The sequence below is a fragment of the Schistocerca piceifrons genome, chromosome 1 (assembly GCF_021461385.2).
Source record: "Schistocerca piceifrons isolate TAMUIC-IGC-003096 chromosome 1, iqSchPice1.1, whole genome shotgun sequence".
NCBI classification, from domain to species: Eukaryota; Metazoa; Arthropoda; class Insecta; order Orthoptera; family Acrididae; genus Schistocerca; species Schistocerca piceifrons.
This window is the reverse complement of record NC_060138.1, coordinates 523,585,060-523,603,466: the sequence shown is the minus strand read 5'-3', so window position 1 is coordinate 523,603,466 and position 18,407 is coordinate 523,585,060. Positions and strand designations below refer to the sequence as shown.

At 44.9% G+C, this 18,407-nt stretch overlaps 1 protein-coding gene and 1 long non-coding RNA gene across 2 annotated transcripts in view; both read right to left on the bottom strand.

Moving 5' to 3' along the window:
• The window catches only part of LOC124790533 (prolow-density lipoprotein receptor-related protein 1-like), a 219,975-nt gene extending 204,824 nt beyond the window's left edge, over nucleotides 1-15,151 (bottom strand). Inside the window, exon 1 of the mRNA XM_047257792.1 lies at nucleotides 15,000-15,151. The gene's annotated coding sequence lies outside the window, so the exon portion shown is untranslated. The remainder of the gene's footprint in view (nucleotides 1-14,999) is intronic.
• A 147-nt stretch (nucleotides 15,152-15,298) lies between these two features.
• The window catches only part of LOC124794664, a 212,831-nt gene continuing 209,722 nt past the window's right edge, over nucleotides 15,299-18,407 (bottom strand). Inside the window, exon 3 of the long non-coding RNA XR_007016594.1 lies at nucleotides 15,299-15,419. This is a non-coding gene — a long non-coding RNA (uncharacterized LOC124794664). The remainder of the gene's footprint in view (nucleotides 15,420-18,407) is intronic.

Below are 18,407 nucleotides of genomic sequence, written 5' to 3'. Positions count from 1 at the left end.
ATGGCACGTTAACATTAGTGAAACACGTAGCAACTCATAACTTTGAGTTGGTCAGTGAGGCATGAACGGGTAGTGAACTGGCAGTGCACTGCTCGCGAAACGAGAATCTGAGTTGAAGTCTCGGTCCGATGTTCACAGCATCATACTCTCACCTACACAATACAAACATTTCATCTGTGAATCTGCTTTGGTAGTGAAGCTTTAGGTCATGATTACTGAGAAAATCAGACAGCTGGACAGTACAAATAAAATAGAATCTTCACTGTTCAAGATGAAATAGAATAAAATATACATTAGAAAAATAGAAGAAAATGTAAGCAAGTGCGGAGTGCAATCTTTGCTGACGTGAGTAAACGCGGCGGAAACTCATGTGGGAAGAAAGGTAATCTTATCTAATAACCAGTTCGGTCTTGATACAGAGGCTTGCAGACAGCTTTTACTACGAAAATGTGTTAAGATTCCAATTATATCACATGTTTGGCAATAACAGTACCTACGTAAGTGAAAACAAATCAGGAAATGAGCTCAGTTGTGAAAAAAAGGTTGGCTTTTGCTTATTGTAGGTTTATTGGCAAACTGTAGTTTGCGAAAGATGTTGCTTATAAAGTACATGTACTAAGAATACTGAAGTGTACGAAACCCGTACTATTTCTAAGAGACCCAGTATGAAGGAGGGCGACGAGCATGGTCCCTACAAAAATATTGAAAAATTTGACCTTTGAGTCAATGTAAGACAGACTGAGTTTAAGAAAAAATTGTAAAACATCCATGACTTAGTTCAAGACGGGAAACACTAATTCTTCACACCTTACGTGTCTAATAGGAAGATAACGTGAAGATATAAATGACTAATAATAATCGGCCAAACGATACTGAAATAATAATTCCTACAACTTTCCAAGCGCGAGCGGAAAGGTAAGAAACCTTAGTACTAGGTGCAATAAATAATGTACCTTGTTTGTTATTCACAATGTACACAAGTGGGTTTTTTAAATGCACGGAACCTAAAACAGTGACTTACGAGTTTTATTGCTGATACTGAATGCTCACACTGCAACAAACATGTTTTCAGTAACTTATGTTGCAGAGACGACTAAATGAAAAGAAGTGTGTAATGAAGAAGGTAGGGCTACAAAGAAACCTAACTTCCTAAAGTAATACAGCAGCAGCTTCCTCGTTTACCTACAGAGGAAAATAAGCAGTCAGTATCAACAATAAGAAACGTTACGTAAGTGCGTGTAATAACTGCGTTTATGTATAACTTTGTTTGCCAAGGATTTCCTTTCTGTATTCGTCGCTCGATGTAGTATTATTAAGAAAAAATGTAGGTTCGTTGTCCAGTCGACAGCGAGGAAATTAAAAACGGGCCAGAAACGCGAGGATAATGAATATGTTCTGTTGCACAGTACAGAGAGACAGCACAGTAAACAAGCGTCAGCAGTGAAGTTACAAACATTCGGCGAAACACTGATGGCCACACATCGGCTCAAGAGAAGGCACCAAACAGATTCCAACCTCAAAGACTCATACTAGTTAGTATACTGAACCTATCGACACCATTCGTTTGCTCCAACTCGTGACATTAAAATGCCGAACATAAGCCACTAATCAAAATCAATATGAGTAGAACACGCTCCATAACATTAGGTAGATTTTTGTTATGGATCACATTCGTTGGTTTTCTACATCATACGTACCTTGCACTACAATAAGATCAGCCTGCCACAAGACCTACACTGCAAAAGTAGTATAGAAGCCGAATAAATGTTGCCGGTATTCCGCTCCATCTTTGTTTGTCCACGCACGACGCTACACAGCAAACTATAATTATGTTGCGTCCGCTATCAGCAGGTTCAACAGACCCGTTCATCGAAAGCATTGTGATATTTACAGCGTTGTGGGTACACATCACATACGCAGGTAACATGATACGCCTAAATTTGTATGTTTGGTAGCTGGTCGTCGCACGCGCGCGGCTACACACGTACACGTACACACACAATCGGTAAACTGAACACAAGAAATCAGCTAATGGGACACCAATGAAGTGCAAAGCTGGTTTGGTATACTAAACAGAATCTGCAAATGCGTAAGAGGACGACTCAGAAAAATCGGACACACGCGGTTGCACGATTAATTGCGGAACAGTTGAATCGCAATTTTGGATGTGTAGTGAGGAGCAGTGTTCTACGCACCTCTGTGGGGACGGCATGGTAGGAGAGGCCGACCACGCCCCCCTGCGGCTGCTTGCTCTGCATGGGCGCCTTGCCTGCTACTGCCGTGGCCGCTGCTGTTATCTTACGTCTGCTGCGCCGCCGCAGATGCGCGCTCGCTGTTAGCATGGGCCCGACAATCGACGCTCTAAACTGCCTGCCGTCAACGTCACTCGCGGCCGCAGTGCCTGTCCTGCCGTCTCGTGTTGTGACGCGCCGTCACAGCTGCTGCGTGACACGTGACACGTCTGACGGCCGCGCCAAAATCGAATATAATTGCAAATGCGTCACGGTGTGCATGTTTGGGGAAGACCGAATGGCGCTTTAAACACAAAAACATGCTGACGTGTATAGCGGCAACGTTGGTACGAGGAAGTTGGACGCCAAAACGGGTGGAAACATTGATCTCGAGAACTGGTATTCAGCTGCTCATCTTAAACGTTTTCTGGGCGTAATGTGAACTAATACAGAATTTAGGCTATTGCACTGCGGATTTTTTCCGCAGTGCGACATATGGTAAAGTATGCTGTAGAAGATGTCCAAGGAGGAACGGTCAATATTCAGGAATATGACAGCAACGATCATTCGAAGCAAAAAGGTCTAGTAAACATGGGCCCTAAAATGCATATCTCAAGAGGTAAGAACACTTCTGTAGAACAGACGTGTTCATAGCAACGAAGATGGGAAATCGCTCATAGATGTTAAGATTTGCACTTTATGGTCCATGTTTACTCGGCACATTATTCTTGTTTTGGTGCAAACTACCACCTTTCAAAATACGGAAACCGAAGAACCTTCAGCAGAAGCTGTTCTTGTACCGCTCTTGATTTTGCACAACTGGGGAAGTAAACACATTAGTAGTTTTCCTGGATTTCCTTCTTTGAAGCTGACGAAAAGCTATATTATCAGTATTCAGCTGTTTTGTTTCAATATTGCGTTGCTTGACCTGTGAACGGGACACAGTTATATAATTGAGAAGCGATTATTGGCTTGTGTGAGTACACGAATATCAAAGACAAGGCAAACAATGACTGAGATAATGGGTGCGTTTAGTGTTCGTATAGGTAGGTTCCCACCTCATGAAGCAACAATACTCGACTGAAAAAAAAAGTGGTTTTGCTCCCGGCAATGACGAAGACAGGCCGTGTGGACATAAGAAAACGCTAGTGCAAACGGGTGCCGCTGCCGTTCAATCAGCTGAACACCCTCCAACGAAAGCCATTCGCAAAAGAGCAGCTGATCTTTACGTGCTACAGTACTACAGTCAACGACGAGTGAACACATTAAAGAGATTTGGAAACGAAAGAATTTGGATGGATCTTTGTAAATACATTATCTGGCGACATGGAACAGCCAGTTTTAGCTTGCCGTGCTCTGTTGACACAATTTCCAATCGCCATGTCTCTCACAAGATCGTTATTTTCTGAAGAATGTGCGATATATCGTTGTTCCGAAGGAGGAATGTGGTTTTCTGTCTAAGGAACATCCCCACTATCTGCAACATTTGTAAAGGAACACGCCTCATGTTGTGCACACGTATGTCACCACGATACCTTTTTAGATTTCTTCGTATTCTGATCACGGCATCTTGCAAACATGGTTAATACCTCAGATTGAAGAAAATGGAATTATGGTTCATGTGCGGTTTCAGCAGGACACAGCTCTACTACACTTTGCTACTTAGATGCGTAAGTTACATCATGAGTTTTTTCGAGGCCACTGGATTACGCGCGGTTCAGCAATACCTCCAGCACCAAAAACCGTCACCAAGAAATCTGTACCTTACGACGCCAGAGAACTCATTGAGAAGAACAGTGAAGTCCTAATTGGCTCGAAGTTGTTACAAGACTGATGAAGAGTCGTGCGAAAATATTCAGGAAGCTATATGCTGTGTATACGGTCATACGCCGCTATCCATAGTTCGCCGGTGGCGGGCTTTTGTTCATATGCACACGCTTAAGAGAGGATTGCCGCCCGAAATCAGACGGGGAAGTCTCAGCGAAGTCGCTCTTCGGGGCATGGAGCAGAGCTTTGTGATAAATGTTGTTCTATGTTTGCAGTAAGCAATTAATTATCACTGTGTGTAAGAGTACGCCACATGACGGTACATGAGACGCGCTACAGCGGTTTTTTTTTTTTTTTTTTTTTTAACAATTTGAATGGGACGAGATTTTCATTCGCGAATATCTGCCTCGGTGTGTTGACTACAACCATGTGCGCCGAACTGTGAACTGAACCACAAATGGAAAACGTGAAAGTACTGTGTTGTCCGAGGTATGCTTGTCGCGAACTTACACAGAGGTATCTCACGAACTGAGTGGTTATCGCGACAGATAAGATATCGTCAAGCTCACGAGAAATGAGGCGCTAGACTTGTGATCTGGCTGTGACACAGGTTATGGGTAAATTCGTATGCCATGACTGGAGCGCTCTTAACTTACCCTGTAATCCTACCGGGAAAAGGGGATCTACACTTTAACATGGAATCTATCGTTGAGAAGTGGAGGTTAGCTTAAAGGCAGACTGAGAAATTTCGGTATCTGACCGAGATTCGATTCCACGACCTTAAGTTGTCCTTCTCTAAGCTCGTACCACCAACTAGAGAGGTTGTAATGTGCATATAATATTAGCATGTCACGAGTGTAGCCAAGTGAAGTAATATTTCGGAATAGAAATCAAGTTCTACCAGAGCAGTCTAACGTTGAAGAGTAGAGTAGGAGTAGGACCACTTCCCTCCGTGTTGAAGTGTTGCTTGAACATTATAGGATTTGTAGCACTGGTGATGCCACAGAGGGAGAAGTACGCCAGAAAACTACAAGAAAGGCTTAGGCCACGGTCGTTAAGCGTTCCTGTCACCTTCTTACATTATTAATCTTGTATATATTGGGCGTAAATTTTAAGTTGACAAACTAGAATAACTCGAAAAATAAGCTTCACACAAAAAAATTTTTAGAATCCGAAGTTGATTATTTTCGAGGGGGACATCTGCTGGTGTTAAACCCCCTGGGAGTGAGGCGGGAGGCAACTTAAAAATTTCAAATGGGAACCCCCATTTTTTTATTGCAGAATCAGATTGTACATAAAAAACTACGTACATTTTGTCTTAAACATTTGTTTTGATTCTTGGTAGTTGTCACTGTAATTCAAGAAAATCCGTGTTCTCATTTTTGCGTGGAAAATGGTTACGGATAAATAAAATATACTTATTAACTTCGTAAATTTTGATTCGCTAAAACTAAAACTCTCCCCCTCTCCCCATAGGGTGGGATTTGAGAGAGAGAGGAATTAGAGTTTTACAAATGTTGACCCAAATCTGCAGACAAAGTAATATTTGGATGCTTCTTAAGATGACTTGGAGAACATTAAGAAATCTGTGTAAGGCAGGATGTCGCTTCCCGAACGTGAGTGTCGCTTGGGATTGGACGTGTTCGGGAAGAAGAGAAGTACAGTAGTCGGTTGGCCTATGTGAGAGGTTCAAATGGCTCTGAGCACTATGGGACATAACATCTGAGGTCATCAGTCCCCTATAACTTAGAACTATTTAAACTTAACTAACCTAAGGACATCACACACATCCATGCCCGAGGCAGGATTCAAACCTGCGACCGTAGCGGTCACGTGGTTCCAGACTGAAGCGCCTAGAACCGCTCGGCCACACCGGCCAGCTATGTGAGAGGAATTCCTCTCCTGACCATGCTGTTAAAATTCCCTTATCACAAAAGGTAAGGCTTGGAGTAAGTAAATATATAAGTATTATGAAGGGCAAATGGACAGTTACAGCGCATTAGCCAATTGTTCATTTGCACTTCATAATACGTATATATTGATCTTGATATGGATCTCGTATTATTGGAAACATCATTTTGACTATCTGGACGATTTTAAAATGGGTGCCCGCCCGAAACTCGTCATCAAGTAAATAAAAACATGAAATTTGCAACATTGGCTGGTTTGCAGTTGATCTGACGAAAAGAAGTTGCTGACCTGCAGTTATTCCAGCGTGCTGGAAGTTCTTAATATTTGTGGTTTCCAGACGATAGCTATACCGGTAAAATCATCTCGGAGGAGTAAGCAAGGTTGCGCGGTAAACTGAAGCCGAGTGATCGGTGTGCTCACGTCTGTATGGGTGTCTCAGAGGCAATCAATCGATAAAGTGAAGAGGCCAAGAATGCGTATATGGGTACGGGAGCTGGAGGAGTGGAGAGGTGGAGAGGTGGAGAGTGAAGTCTGTCGGTCTTGGCCTTCAAAGGGACGGTTGGAGAGTGCGCAGAGCAACGTCGGATGTTACGGCACGCAGCAAAAAGGAAAAGACTGGGAATTCTGTGTGGAGTAACGAAAGCGGAGACAGCAGTGGAACTCTGTGTGCAGTGCTGAAGGCAGCTACTAGTTAGTTTACACTTGAGACAAAGAACTCTGATCGGCAAAGGCCTGAAGTGTCTGTCTTTTCTTGTTACTCTGACTAGTCTCCAGGAGAACCTATGAGTTACCAAGGGTTTTACTAACATTTAAAGTTTTAACGATTACTTAAGATACGAAGCCAAGAATTGCTGGGCATTACTCTAAACAGAATGATGAATGCTCCTTTCGTAGCACAAAAAAAAGTGAGTATATCATGGCCAGAGTTAGCGACGTAAAAGAAGGGAACTAATTTTCCGAGTGATTTGGCAGCTTCAAAGACATTTATATCAAAACATTGACATATTCGCGCTTTTTTACTTGTCAGTATTATTCCCATCTCATGTACACTCCTGGAAATTGAAATAAGAACACCGTGAATTCATTGTCCCAGGAAGGGGAAACTTTATTGACACATTCCTGGGGTCAGATACATCACATGATCACACTGACAGAACCACAGGCACATAGACACAGGCAACAGAGCATGCACAATGTCGGCACTAGTACAGTGTATATCCACCTTTCGCAGCAATGCAGGCTGCTATTCTCCCATGGAGACGATCGCAGAGATGCTGGATGTAGTCCTGTGGAACGGCTTACCATGCCATTTCCACCTGGCGCCTCAGTTGGACCAGCGTTCGTGCTGGACGTGCAGACCGCGTGAGACGACGCTTCATCCTGTCCCAAACATGCTCAATGGGGGACAGATCCGGAGATCTTGCTGGCCAGGGTAGTTGACTTACACCTTCTAGAGCACGTTGTGTGGCACGGGATACATGCGGACGTGCATTGTCCTGTTGGAACAGCAAGTTCCCTTGCCGGTCTAGGAATGGTAGAACGATGGGTTCGATGACGGTTTGGATGTACCGTGCACTATTCAGTGTCCCCTCGACGATCACCAGTGGTGTACGGCCAGTGTAGGAGATCGCTCCCCACACCATGATGCCGGGTGTTGGCCCTGTGTGCCTCGGTCGTATGCAGTCCTGATTGTGGCGCTCACCTGCACGGCGCCAAACACGCATACGACCATCATTGGCACCAAGGCAGAAGAGACTCTCATCGCTGAAGACGACACGTCTCCATTCGTCCCTCCATTCACACCTGTCGCGACACCACTGGAGGCGGGCTGCACGATGTTGGGGCGTGAGCGGAAGACGGCCTAACGGTGTGCGGGACCGTAGCCCAGCTTCATGGAGACGGTTGCGAATGGTCCTCGCCGATACCCCAGGAGCAACAGTGTCCCTAATTTGCTGGGAAGTGGCGGTGCGGTCCCCTACGGCACTGCGTAGGATCCTACGGTCTTGACGTGCATCCGTGCGTCGCTGCGGCCCGGTCCCAGGTCGACGGGCACGTGCACCTTCCGCCGACCACTGGCGACAACATCGATGTACTGTGGAGACCTCACGCCCCACGTGTTGAGCAATTCGGCGGTACGTCCACCCGGCCTCCCGCATGCCCACTGTACGCCCTCGCTCAAAGTCCGTCAACTGCACATACGGTTCACGTCCACGCTGTCGTGGTATGCTACCAGTGTTAAAGACTGCGATGGAGCTCCGTATGCCACGGAAAACTGGCTGACATTGACGGCGGCGGTGCACAAATGCTGCGCAGCTAGCGCCATTCGACGGCCAACACCGCGGTTCCTGGTGTGTCCCCTGTGCCGTGCGTGTGATCATTGCTTGTACAGCCCTCTCGCAGTGTCCGGAGCAAGTATGGTGGGTCTGACACACCGGTGTCAATGTGTTCTTTTTTCCATTTCCAGGAGTGTAGTATAATGCATCGTGTCAAGTAAAGCAACGTGATATATGTCATGTCGTACAACATGACACGTGCCATCATATCATCCAACATGGCATCTGTCATGTGGAATAAGACAACGTGCCTTTGAAGTTTAGGATGCATGCACCGGCATTCTGGGATAATTCCTATTGTAGATGTATCCCACACTCTAGAAGCACATAAATTTGCGTCTGTTTGTTTTTACACCTCTCGTCATACATGTAACACCAGGTGAGTTTTAGGAATCTACTGCGCTGGTGGATTTAGCGTTAATTTGGAAAAATAAGCACGAATACGTCAGAATGTTTCTATTTAAATGTGTTAGAAACTGCCAGCTAGTTTCCTCCCTTTATCTTCCTAACTCTGTCCACGACATATTCCCTTTTCTCATGCTACGATAGAAGCATTTTTCATGCTGGTTCCCAACATTTGCTCTATCGTAATTTTTACATTAAACTGCCATAGCTTGGCAACCGATGCAGACTTTTGTTGACTCTGGTGACGGCTGATCCGGTATAGGTTTTCTTAAAGTGCATCGAACTATGTTGCCTATATAGTGGCAACGAATGAAGCTTTCACAAAATAAAAGGACAACAACTAGTTACATGTTTCTTACAAGATCTGAACCGATTCGCGTAAATTTGAAAGGTAGTAGTGGCGAGAGTGAAAAACTCACAAAACCGAATGAAGCTAGATTTTTGGAAACGTGTTTCCAATTTTATTATAAGAATGCATTATTTATTTATTTCATTCACTTTAAACTGTATGTGCGCATTCAGTTCGCGTAAGGATGAATTTTTCGTACTACATTTAGTTCGACTTTGAACCATCGTATCTCGACAATGGAAAAAGGTTATTGGATAAAAATCTCGTTTTAATTTTATCCATTTATGAGTGGAACAGGGAATTGTATCTATGCTTTATAGATCTAGAAAAGGCATATGACCGGGCTCCTAGGAGGAAGTTATTGTCTGTTCTACGAGATTATGGAATAGGAGGCAAACTTTTGCAAGCAATTAAAGGTCTTTACATGGATAGTCAGGCAGCAGTTAGAGTTGACGGTAAACTGAGTTCATGGTTCAGAGTAGTTTCAGGGGTAAGACAAGGCTGCAGCCTGTCTCCACTGTTGTTCATATTATTTATGGATCATATGTTGAAAACAATAGACTGGCTGGGTGAGATTAAGACATGTGAACACAAAATAAGCAGTCTTGCATATGCGGATGACTTAGTTGTGATGGCAGATTCGATTGAAAGTTTGCAGAGTAATATTTCAGAGCTAGATCAGAAATGTAAGGACTATGGTATGAAGATTAGCATCTCCAAAACGAAAGTAATGCCAGTGGGAAAGAAATATAAACGGATTGAGTGCCAAATAGGAGGAACAAAGTTAGAACAGGTGGACGGTTTCAAGTACTTAGGATGCATATTCTCACAGGATGGCAACATAGTGAAAGAACTGGAAGCGAGGTGTAGCAAGGCTAATGCAGTGAGCGCTCAGCTACGATCTACTCTCTTCTGCAAGAAGGAAGTCAGTACCAAGACTAAGTTATCTGTGCACCGTTCAATCTTTCGACCAACTTTGTTGTATGGGAGCGAAAGCTGGGTGGATTCAGGTTACCTTATCAATAAGGTTGAGGTTACGGATATGAAAGTAGCTAGGATGATTGCAGGTACTAGTAGATGGGAACAATGGCAGGAGGGTGTCCACAATGAGGAAATCAAAGAAAAACTGGGAATGAACTCTATAGATGTAGCAGTCAGGGCGAACAGGCTTAGATGGTGGGGTCATGTTACACGCATGGGAGAAGCAAGGTTACCCAAGAGACTCATGGGTTCAGCAGTAGAGGGTAGGAGGAGTCGGGGCAGACCAAGGAGAAGGTACCTGGATTCGGTTAAGAATGATTTTGAAGTAATAGGTTTAACATCACAAGAGGCACAAATGTTAGCACTGAATAGGGGATCATGGAGGAATTTTATAAGGGGGCTATGCTCCAGACTGAACGCTGAAAGGCATAATCAGTCTTAAATGATGATGATGATGATGATGAGCTACCTACATGGGAAGTTTGAACCGATTCATACAAGTTTAAAGAACGGAAGAGGAGCGCTTCAAAAACCTTCCACAAAAACATGTTTTCTGCACGTAAAATCCAAACGAAGCAAGATGTTTTTCAAAGGATTAAAACTTATCTTAAGCTTAGGTGCGATACATCGGTGGACCAAATTTGAACCATCAGACTCGCTTCAGTCCGGAGTTAATTAAGGCTGACTCTTTTTGCACGTAAAATCCGAACAATGTCATTAGCTGAGCCCAATTAAAATCTATCGCAACATGAATTAATCGATTAGCACAATTTGCCTTCTCGCCAGCTTCTGTCCTTCGCTCAAACGTTGCTTAATGTACTTTAATATGCTCGTATGGCTATACAAATGGCCGCCAGTCCAGTGTGTACCAAAAACCTTTTACTCCCTGTTCCTAGCTCAGATAGGAACCGAGCCCCAAAAGACCCCACCAAACGGCGATTCCGCACGCTACTTTTTAAATAAGTATTTGTTTCAGCGCTTCAGCGTTGTAACGATAGTGCAAGTTTGAAATTAAATTTAATAACAGAGCCTACTGTTAATTTATATTGACGTGTCCTTGTTAGTAGTTAGTATCAACTTTCCTTACAATGTTTCCAGGTGTTTTGTGTTATCACTGCGTTCCAGTACGTACTGTAATATGTGTGTGGCAGATGTAAGTAATCAGAAAATTTGTTCATTTAATTTTATTTATTGTTGAGTGCTTCCCGCACTCGACAGCCCAAAATTCGCGGAAAATGAGCAGTGAGAAAAGCCTAATGAGCCACAGCTAATTAGTCTTTTTCTCACGGGGTCAACATATTAGAGAGATATGTATGTGGGGTGTGCATTTTTCGGGTATGTCCGAAAGAACAGACATGTTTTATTCTGCAGCCATGTATGATTATTGTCCAAAGGAAATAAAGACATTAACTGCTATTAGGCATTGAAATACTTTCTACGAGGTGATTCAGAAAGAAGACCACAACTTTGAAAATTCGTATTTAATCAAAGAAACATTATGTAACCTTGGGTAATTAATCATCTGAAGGGTACTTAACAAAGTTTTTTCTGTGGAAAACAAATTCATAAAGGTTCAATATGACCCAGACACGCGAGCGACGTCAACCCGATACTCGAACTCATTCCACACTCTCCGTAGCACCTCTGGTGCACAGTTTGGATAGCTGCAGCTATTCCTTCTTTTAGTTCCTTAATGTAAGCTGGTACATGTGGTGGAAACCCAGTATCTTTAACATACACCCACAGAAAAAAAAAATCACAGCAGGTGAGTTTAGGGCTTTTTGGTGGCCAATGACGAAGTCCTCCGTCACTAACTGCCTGGCGGCCGATCCGTTGATGTGGGTACCCTTTCGTTCAAATAGGCACTGACAGGTAAGTGCCAATGGGGTGGTGCCCCATCCTGCTGGAGTATGAACTGACGTGCTTCTTCTTCGAGTTGAGGGAACAACCAATTCTGCAACATTTCCAGATAGGTTGTTACAGTTGCACTTTCTTAGAAGAAAGGACCAAAAACTTTATTAGCTGAAATGGCACAGAAAACATTCAGCTTAGGTGAATCACGTTCATGCTCAATTGTTTCCCGCGGATTCTCAGTGCCCCGCATACGGACATTGTGCCGATTGAATTTCCCTGTTGTGTGAAGTGTTGCTTCATCGCTAAACACTAGCTTCGAAATGAACCAGTCATCTGTTTCCATTTGCTCAAGGACAAACTCTCACAACTCGATTCATTTCACATTATCAGGTTCGGAAAGGTCTTTAACCAATTGTAGACGATAAGGTTTCATTACTAATCTTTTCGTTAGGGCTCTCCAAATGGTCAGTTGCGGAGTTTTATGCGCTCTGCTAGCTCTGGGCTGCGAGCAAATGCTTCCTGAATACGACCAACATTTTCATCACTCGTGCGCGGTCGTCCGGGACTTTTCCCTTTGCACAAACACCCGTTCTCTGTGAATTGTTTATGCCAACGTGCGATACATCCCCATCAGAAAGTTGAACACCATACTTGGTTTGAAATGTTGGCTGAACAACTGTCGTCGATTCACTTCTGCCGTACTCGATAACACAAAAAGCTTTTTGTTGAGCAGTCGCCATCTTTGCACCGACAACGGAAATGGAGGTTACGTGATCAACAGCGCTCCTAGAAATCAAATGAGCAACCAAATGAAACTTCAGAGCTTTCTTCAATCGACGACAGAAAGAGCGTAGCTCTCCTTTTCTTCTTTTCAGAGTTCTCGACTTTGGAAGTTGTGGTATTCTTTTTGAGGTAGCCTGTGTATCAATGCGGAAAGCAGTGTGTACCGGAGCGAGACTCTTACCCTGATTTCTCCGTTTCTCGCGAACGGTCACTTTGACAGTCTCGGCCATTCGGATATGTTCTCAGACAGTGTCAAATTTCCAACTAACCTGCACACAACCGATGTAATGCCCCTGCCCATTATCCTCACTACTCTCAGCTATTCGCTGATTCCCGTAAGAGTTTGAGCGCGTTTGTGCATCTGCACTGAAGCAGTCATGTCCGAAAGGACAGACAGATCCTGTACACAACTAGGGCGGGGCGGCCCAGTGATCATTTCTATGCAGATGCGCGAACACGCTCTCACTCCTATGCGAATCAGCGCACCGCCGAGAGTAGTCAGGGTAATGGGCAGGGGCATCACGTCAGTCGTGGGTGGGTAATTTGAAAATTTGAATCGGTCTCGGAAATGTCCCGATGGCCGAGACGGTCAAGATGACCGTTCACGAGAACCGGAAAATTCCGGGCTCGAGTCCCAGTTCGACACAAATTTTCAACTTCTCGAATTGGTGTACACATACATCAAAAAAAGTTTTGCATCACCCCGGTTCCCAGAACTACTGAATATAGTGACTGTGGATATCGTATTACAGACACAATCCCTTCGACTGTTCAGAGATGACACTAAACCCGCCCAAAGATGTAAAAAACCATGCATGAGCAGCACCTATTAGACAGCGGGGGTCAGAAAGCCGATCAGTTCTACTCATCCCACCAGGAAGGAGGTACACGACTCGGGTTGTCTGTAGTCCAATGCCTAGACGGTCAATACCGCGGTTAGATTGCGTCCGTATTGTTACTTTGTGCCAGGAAGGGCTATGAACAAGGGAAGTATCAAAGCGTCTCGCAGGAACCAAAGCGATGCTGTTCGGACATGGAGGAGATGCAGAGAGACAGGAACTGTCGATGACATGCCTCGCTCAGACCATGCAAGGGCTACTACTGCAGTGGATGACCGCTACCTATGGATTATGGCTCGAAGGAACCCTGAGAGCAATGCCACCATGTTGAATAATGCTTTTCGTGCAGCCACAGGATGTCGTGTTACGACTCAAGCTGTGCGCAATAGGCTGCATGATGTGCAACTTCACTCCCGACGTAAATGGCGAGGTCCATCTTTGCAACCACGACACCATGCAGCGCGGTACAGATGCGCCCAACAACATGCCGAAAGGATCGCTCAGGATTGGCATCACGTTCTCCTCACCGATGAGTGTCGCATATACCTCCAACCAGACAATCGACGGAGACGTGTTTCAAGGCAACCCGTCAGGCTGTACGCCTTAGACACACACTGTCCAGCGAGTGCAGCAAGGTCGAAGTTCTTTGCTGTTTTCGGGTGGCATTATGTGGGGCTGACAAACGCCGCTGGTGGTCATCGAAGGCGAATTAACGGCTGTACGATACTTGAATGCCATCCTCCAACCGATAGTGCAACCACATCGGCAGCGTACTGGCGAAGCATTCGTCTTCATGGACGACAATTCGCGCCCCCATCGTGCACATCTTGTGAATGAGTTCCTTCAGAAGAACGACATCGCTCTACTAGAGTGGCCAGCATGTTCTCAAGACGTGAACCCTATCGACATGCCTGGGATAGACTGAAAAGGGCTATTTATGGACGACGTGACCCACCAACTATTCTGAGGGATCTATGCCGAATCGCCGTTGAGGAGTGGGATAACATGGACCAACAGTGCCTTAACGAACTTGTGGATAGTATGCCACGACGAATACAGGTATGCATCAGTGTAAGAGGACGTGCTACTGGGTATTAGAGGTACCGGTGTGTACAGCAGTGTGGTCCGACACTTCTGAAGGTCTCGCTGTACGGTGGTCCAACATGCAATACATGGTTTTCATGAGCAATGAAAAGAGTGGAAATGATGTTTATGTTGATCTCTATTCCAACTTTCTGTACAGGTACTGGAACTCTCGTAACCGAGGTGATGCAAAAATTTTTTTGATGTGTGTGTTTCAATGCCCAATAGCAGCTAATGTCTTTACTTCCTTTGGAACATATTATAGTGAGGCTGGGGACTCAATTGTTTAAAGTTATAGGTGTTGGAAGGGTTAGTATTAAGGGCAACCAAAAGAGATTAAATTTATGTATTTAGGTAGCTACGTTTAGGGTAGTACACGTCAGAAAGATTCCTTAACCGGTCTCACATTAGAATTTCCGCAGCGGATGTGGAGGAAATGAAGTAGTGAGGTGTGTGCACTCACCAGCGCGGCGGCCTTGTGCAGCGGCGACGGCGGGAAGGTCTTGGCGACGATGGCGCTGACGGTGGAGAGCGGCGACGCGTCGGGCGCCTTCTTGGGGTCCGGCGAGGCGGCGGCGGGCAGCTGGAGGCGGCCCAGCAGCTCACGCAGGCCGTGCCCCTGGGGGCTGGGGGCGGGGGCGGTCACCGGCGCGGGGGCGGAGGCTGGGCTGCTCGGCGCCTGTGGCTGCGCTCCGCCGCCGCCGAATCGCAGGTAGCCGGGGCCAGAGCGCGCGGGGGCGGCCGGCGGCGCCGACGCCGGTACAGTGGCTGGGGCGGCGGGGGCGGGCGCGTGCACCCGGCACTCGCTCGGCGACAGGCTGGGAGAGCGCGCCAGCCGCGGCATCGCGCCGCACTCGTCGTTCTGGAACCCCGGGTTATCCATCTGTAAGCAGAGGCGCGCCCACGTCAAGCACACAGCACAGCGCCAGTACTCAGCAGCAGTCCGCAGCTAACTGTATCAAGAAACGGCTAACCTAGTTCATTCCAATTTAAGACTGCCTTTCTAACTCCTTCCAGAGCCAACGAAATTTTTATTTACAAAAAAATGTTGTAATCTGCTCGTTAACAGTTGCACTCCCATGGCAACCAACACAGTAACACAACTAGCTCTTTATTCTCAGAAAGGAATGGTCACTATCGACAGGAGATGTAAAATTGATTCCATATTTTTACTTTTCCTGAAAGTGTCGACACCATTCCTCATAAGCGATTTCTCATCATATTGTGTGTCTTGTGCAACTGGATTCGTGATTTTCTGTCAGAAAGCTTCGTAGTAACTGACGGAAAGTCATTGAGTAAAACAGAAGTAATACCTGGCTTTCCCCAAGGGAGTGTTACATGTCCTCAGCTGTTCCTGATCTGCTTTAAATAATAAGGACACAATGCGAGCAGCCCTGTTAGATTGCTTGCAGACGGAGGAGGAGGCGAAGGAGGAATAAGAGAGTAGAGTTTAACGTCCCGTCGACAACGAGATCATTAGAGATGAGCTCGGATTAGGGAACAATGGGAAGGAAATCTGGCGTGCCCTGTCAAAGGAACCATTCAGGCATTTGCCTGAAGCGATTTAGGAAAAGCGTGCCAAATCTAAATCAGTGTGGACGGACGCGGATTTGAATCGTCGTCCTCCCGAAAGCGAGTCTAATGTGCTAAGTTTGCAGACGGTACTGTAATTTACTGTCCAGAAAATTGATCAGGAGACCAAAAACAATTGCAAAATGCTTTAGACACGAGGTCTGTACTTTTTATTGGCAGAATGCTTAGAAAATGCAACCGGTCTACTGAACAGAATGCATACACTACGCTTTTTCGTCCTCTACTAGATAGGACAGATAGAGGATTCAGAAGAAATGCAGCTCGTTTTGCATCATCGCTAAATAGGGGAGACAGTGATACGGATATGATAAGCAATTTGGGACTGAAATCATTGGAACAGGATCTTAAAGAAAATTCTATCACCAACTTTCTCCTCAACGTGTCAAAATATTTTGCTGTCGCCAACCTACATAGGGAGAAATGATATCACAAGAAAATAAGAGAAATCAGAGCTCGCACGTGAAATTAAAGTGCTTGTTTTCCCCTGCACCGTTCGAGAGAGGTAAATAGCTTGATGGTAGTGCGATGAACCCTCTGCCAGGTACTTAACTGTGAATTTCACAGTAATCATGTAGATGTAGATATTACAGTTAAAAACTGTATCCATGTCTTGAGGCAGCGTAACTCACCACGTGCAAATTACTTTCTCTATATTCGTCCAATATTTGAGAATTGAGAGAACTTGCTGGCTTACAGAAAAGTTTTACAAATATTTCAAACATTTTCCAAACATTTGTTGCTGACACCTACCACAAAAGAATGAAAGGAAGGAAATTTAGCGCTTACAACAATTTCGCTGTTCGTACACGAAATTTTCATTTACTACTACTTTACTACTAACTCCGTTTGCAACACTTCTGCAGACAGTATCCACATATACCACTGTCCATCCCTACAAAATCTTAGTATACGACACATAAAAATAGCTTTTGGTGAAAACCGATCACAAATTATCCAGACTATACTCAGCCAGTGTCCCCTGTGTGAGCATTTAGCAACCTCAAGGAACTTTAAACATACATTCATACCTTTTCTACAATTTTTCTCATTTACATGCTTAACGTCAAATATTGAACAAACTAACTCATCTGTAAATTTTAAAAAAATTGGAGCTTTTTTATACGTGGGAGTTGTCAAAACATTTTAAATGATCGCGGTAGGGGGTTAATTGTTACTTCATGATCCTCTGCATCAATGAGACGAGGTCGTAGCGCATCTCACAACATATCCTTTTTTAAAGAAAGCTTATCAAAATATTAATAGAAAACAGAAGAAAAATATAAACGTATACAAAAAAGAGAAAGAAAAACAAAAACATTCATGATGCCTGCGAGAGTGTCAGTCACCTGAAGTTTCTGAAAATTACTTTTTCTTCTGTCTACGTCTGCAAAGGAAAGAGAGGAAAGGGTATGCAGTAAGCAAAATATACATCACACAACAAGCAAGGAAAGGAGATGAGATCACAAGAGGAATTAAAATTGTCAGAGAGGTTAGCCAAGACCTTTGTCTTTCATTTCTAGCGTTTATATCCATTTAGATGATATAGTTGAAAACTGCTTCCAGCACACAGGTGGTATGACATCAGGAGCAAGGAAAATCTGATGTGGAAGATATGCTGATGACACGATACACTACTGGCCATTAAAATTGCTACACCACAAAGATGGCGTGCTACAGACGCGAAATTTAGCTGACAGGAAGAAGATGCTGTGATATGCAAATGATTAACTTTTTAGAGCATTTACACAAGGTTGGCGCCGGTGGCGACACCTACAACGTGCTGACGGAAGGAAAGTTTCCAACCGATTTGTCATATACAAACAGCAGTTGACCGGCGTTGCGGGGGAAAAGTTGTTGTGATGCCTCGTGTAAGGAGGAGAAAAGCGTACCATCACGTTTCCGACTTTGATAAAGGTCGGATTGTAGCCTATTGCGATTGCGGTTTATCGTATCGCGACATTGCTGCTCGCGTTGGTCGAGATCCAATGACTGTTAGCAGAATATGGAATCGATGGGTTCAGGAGGGTAGTACGGAACGCCGTGCTGGATCCCAACGGCCTCGTATCACTAGCATTCGAGATGACAGGCATCTTATCCGCATGACCATAACGGATCGTGCAGCCACGTCTCGATCCCTGAGCCAACAGATGCGGACGTTTGCAAGACAACAACCATCTGTACGAACAGTTCGACGACGTTTGCAGCAGCATGAACTATCAGCTCGGAGACCATGACTGCGGTTACCCTTGACGCTGCATCACAGACAGGAGCGCCTGCG